The following is a 4,606-nucleotide window of genomic DNA, read 5'->3' as shown; positions in this document are numbered from 1 at the left end:
ATATATATATATATATATATATATATATACATATACATACATGCATATATGGGTGCAGGACGTCACCAACTGTGCAAACCACATGATATCAGGACAAGTAAACACAAAGAAAGGACCCTTCATCAGTTGTCTAATTTTCCCGCCAATAAGATTAGTGCAATACAGACAATTATTGACACGCCTCCATGTGTGTGTGTGTGTGCATGTGTGCGCACACGCGTGTGTGCGCGCGTACATATTTATATACACACACACACAATGGACATGTGTATATAGATATGTATGGATATATATACATACATACTTTTACTCGCTTACACACAAACACATATCAATATATATATACATACATACATACATACTTAGATATGTTCTATATATTCGTATTTATATATATATAAATATAAACATATGTGTGTGTGTGTAAGAGTGTACATACATGCGTAATATATACATATATGCATGTATATATGTACACACACACACACACACACACACACACACATATATATATATATATATATATTATATATATATTTATATAATATATATATATATATATATCATATAAATAAATATATATATATATATATATATATATGTGTGTGTGTGTGTGTGTGTGTGTGTGTGTGTGTGTGTGTGTGTGTGTGTGTGTGTGTGTGTGTGTGTGTGTGTATGTATGTATGTATGTATGTATGTATGTATGTATGTATGTATACATTAAAGTCCGCTATTGTTATTGAAAGCTAAAACTGTCTAAACATAAAGTATAATAATAATAACAAATGACTAACCTCTAATTATAAACTGGCTTGGAACGTGTACAGCAAGTCTTCTTGTTTCGGTTCTGCAATGAAAAGGTGGCAGCCCTTCGCTTTATTTATGTGTGTCTTAATTTTGACGTGGCAACTGTAAACATATCCGGCTGTCAGTTGATTGGATGAATGGACAGAAGGATGATTGTGTAGATAGTGGATGGGTGGGTGGACAGTTAGGTGTTTAGATGGAAGAGTAGAATGATAGATGGTGGTAGGGGGAGTACAGTTCACCTCAATTCTTATTATTAATATTCTGATTTTTTTCTCTTTTATTTTTACTGATCATCCACCAAAATCATGTTGCCCTCCCCATCTTGTTCTCTCTCTCTCTCTCTCTCTCTCTCTCTCCCTCTCTCTCTCTCTCTCTCTCTCTTCTCTCTCTTCCTCTCTCTTGCTCTCTTCTCTCTCTCCCTCTCTTTCTCTTTCGCTCTCTTCTCTCGCTTTATCTCTCTCCTTCTCATTATTGTTTCTGCTTGTCTGTATGTAACTCTTTCTATATTGCTTCTCTCTTTCGCCCTCTCTAACTCTCTGTCTTCCTCTCTATCGCTCTCTTTCTCTCTGTCCCACGTGTATCCTTCAGCTTCTTGAATTACCCCCACCCCACCCATAGCATGTACTTTTGCACTTTTTATCTACATACGGTTTAACTATTATAACATAGGCACAGGGAATCCATAACAGTAGGGGGTTGTGTGATTTGATTATATCAAATTACAGTACGTGTCACTTTATTTTATCGACCTTGAATGGAAGAGAAGCAAAGAAGATCTTACAAAGACTTGAACTTAGAATATTAGAGAAACATAGCCAAATAGTGCGAAATACTTTGTCCACGACACAAATGGCGCTGCCAATACATTGCATCCTTTATCTTAATTCTTTTATTATTGACGGAATCTGAAATAAGATCCTGAATGAAGCAAAGCGATGCCCACTCAAATGGACCTCTATGAACAATAGTTAACCTTAGTTACTGAATTGATCTTAAATGCATAACACAATCCTTTTTTTAAAAAAATCCCAATGATAGTTACATTAAAAAAGAAATATAACCTTTAAGATTTCTATCTACATTATCAACTACAAGAGCGTAATCCTAGAATTATCTAGTGTTATATTTTTATTGGGGTACTTTAGGAAATGTTCTGTGGTCTTGAATAAAATACGAAAGTTCTTTTCTATTTTACAGCAATTTTGTAACTAGTCATGAAAGAGTTTACTTTCTTGCTGAAGGTTAGAATGTTGTATATCCTGTAGTTAACACCATGATGAATCTAAAATAATTTCTACTAGACTCTCATTTACTCAGTTCACTATGTTGAGAACAATGAACTATTAGGAAGTATAAGTTCCCAGTAATATACAACTATTTGAGAGAGAAGTATAGAAGAGATGGAAGTTAGCCCTAAGCTTCAGCATATGGACAGAGAGTGTGACAGAGATGAAGGAGAGCTGAAGAGAACGTCTTGCAATATTCGGGTAGAGTGAAGGTGGCGAGCTGACAGAATCGTTACCACGCCAGGCAAAATTCTTAGCGGCATTTCGTTCTTTTCCACGTTCTGAGATCAAATTCCACTGCGGTTGACTTTACCTTTCATCCTTTCGGGAGAGATAAAATAAGTACTAGTTGAACTCTGGGTCGATGTAAACAACTTACTCTTCCACCCCCACCCCACCCCAGAAATTGCTGGCCTTGCACCAAAACTTGAAACCAATGTCTGAGTAGATTTTACATTACCAGTAGTCGATAAAATAAGTACTTGTGATATCCTGAGATCCAGTTGAATACTATGGGTGTGTATCCTTCTGCCACACTATGAAAACATTATTATTCACAATGCATCAAGTTGAACTTTTAATGAATTTATTTATTTATCCATTCATGTGGCCACGAAAACGTGAATCAAAAGCGTTATCCTTTCAGAAAATAAAATAAATTGTAATTTTATGTCTGTTGAAATGCAAGTCATTGTATAAAATGAAAACAAATTAAGTTACCCCACCCAACTCGCTAGTACGCGTGCAAGCAAAACCTCAAATGGCATGTTTTGTCTATTTTTAAAACTAAAACCCACTAGTCAACGTGATATTTCAGTGAAGATATTCCCTTCATAACATTTCACCTATAATTAATGCTTTTGTTAATATTTCCTTTTTAATATGCGCTTCATTTCAAGGCGGTAAGCTGGTGGAATCGTTAGCACGCCGGACAAAATACTTTGTGGTATATTTTTACGTTCTGAGTTCAGATTCTGCCCAGGTCGACTTTGCCTTTCGTTCTTTCGGGATCGATAAATTAAGTACCATTTGAGCATTAGGGTCGATATAATCGACTTACCTCACTTCCATAAAACTGTTGTCCTTGTTCCGAAATTTGAAACCAATATTCCTTGACTTCTTTTACTAAACTTCTTTCTTGAAATTCTAAGACATTAACTCTTAAACTGTATAAATCGTTGCTCTGCTCTTATTGAGATTCATTTAGGTTTATTGACTAAAGTTATTCAACGAAGAAACAGTAGAACTCATGAGCTTTGCTAACCTTACCAGGCTGCTGAGATTTATGTAACTGGTCCCTATCAACAACTGAGTATTGAAAAGAAAAAAGTAAAGAAAAGTGGGCATTGAAGAAAAAGGGAGCCGGGTAAAGGGAGCTGTAAAGGGAGCTGTAAAAGATTGTTAAACTGAGAGGCGTGTTAGGCCTGCAAGAATTCACTCTAAAGGTTACTTCAGTGCGTAACTGAGATGTATGTGTTATTACGATCAGAGTATCAGTGGCCAAGTTGTTGATGTACGATCAAAGACTTTGATATCTAATAACTTATGTAAGATCATTACCCAGTAAATTACCCCTGGCAGCACACGTGTTTCACTTCTGAGCCATCAGAAATAGTTAAGCGGGTAACTGAAACCGTGTTTTTAGGCATGTCTCTCCACATCACACTCAGTAGAAAACTCAATGGCCTATTGGTTTGATCATCACTGTGCTGCAGCTATTCAGCCAATATATATGTGTGTGTATGTGTGAATGTGTGTGTGTGTGTGTGTGTATGTGTGTGTGCGTGTGTGTGTGTGTGTGTGTGTGTGTGTGTCTATACGTATGTATGCATATATATATATATATATATATATATATATATATATATATATATATATATATATATACATACATATATATATAGCAAACTTATAATACCTAGAGAATATCTCTCACTCCTAAAGCCTGGGCAGCATCTACCCAACAGCGCAACTGTTGTAATATTACAACCCAGTCTGCAAATGTTTGAGGGTCATGTGATGTCTTCGTATACCACGTAACTTTCAGACATTCCCGCCTCCTTACTGCTGTCGTTCTTTCTGGTACCCTCTCAAAAGAATTTTCATAAACTGTACAGCATCCCCTTTTTCCTTTGCTCGAAACATTGATGGCTATTCGCTTTATATCCAGCCCCAAACTAGGTACACTTGAGTAAACTTCACCGAATCTTCCCTCTTCCACTCAACCAGACTCTCCCTTGGCATACACACATGCCAAGTGCGGAAATAACTCAGGTAACTTCAAACCAATCAGACCATGTCACTTCCATTATATTCAAACATTGCGCCCAGGACTTGCTTCTTCACTTACCGAACCCTTTAATAACTCACTCTTTAAACCATCAGTCAATAATCATTCACCCTTTAATTTCTCACTCTCTTACCTTCCACGGGGATATATCCTGGCATTTGTATCCCATTCGAGAGGAAGTCAAACCCACTTCTGACCCAGTCAACTACCATTCAATTGC

General features: G+C 36.4%; 1 protein-coding gene across 1 annotated transcript in view; it reads right to left on the bottom strand.

Annotated features, from left to right (window-relative positions):
• The window catches only part of LOC106871417 (CD109 antigen), a 74,905-nt gene extending 73,974 nt beyond the window's left edge, over nucleotides 1–931 (bottom strand). The window contains exon 1 of the mRNA XM_052970604.1: nucleotides 795–931. The gene's annotated coding sequence lies outside the window, so the exon portion shown is untranslated. The remainder of the gene's footprint in view (nucleotides 1–794) is intronic.
• Between the last annotated feature and the right edge of the window lie 3,675 nt (nucleotides 932–4,606).

This window comes from Octopus bimaculoides, chromosome 1 (assembly GCF_001194135.2).
Source record: "Octopus bimaculoides isolate UCB-OBI-ISO-001 chromosome 1, ASM119413v2, whole genome shotgun sequence".
NCBI classification, from domain to species: Eukaryota; Metazoa; Mollusca; class Cephalopoda; order Octopoda; family Octopodidae; genus Octopus; species Octopus bimaculoides.
The sequence above is the reverse complement of the archived record's forward strand: the minus strand, read 5'-3'. Positions and strand labels throughout refer to the sequence as shown.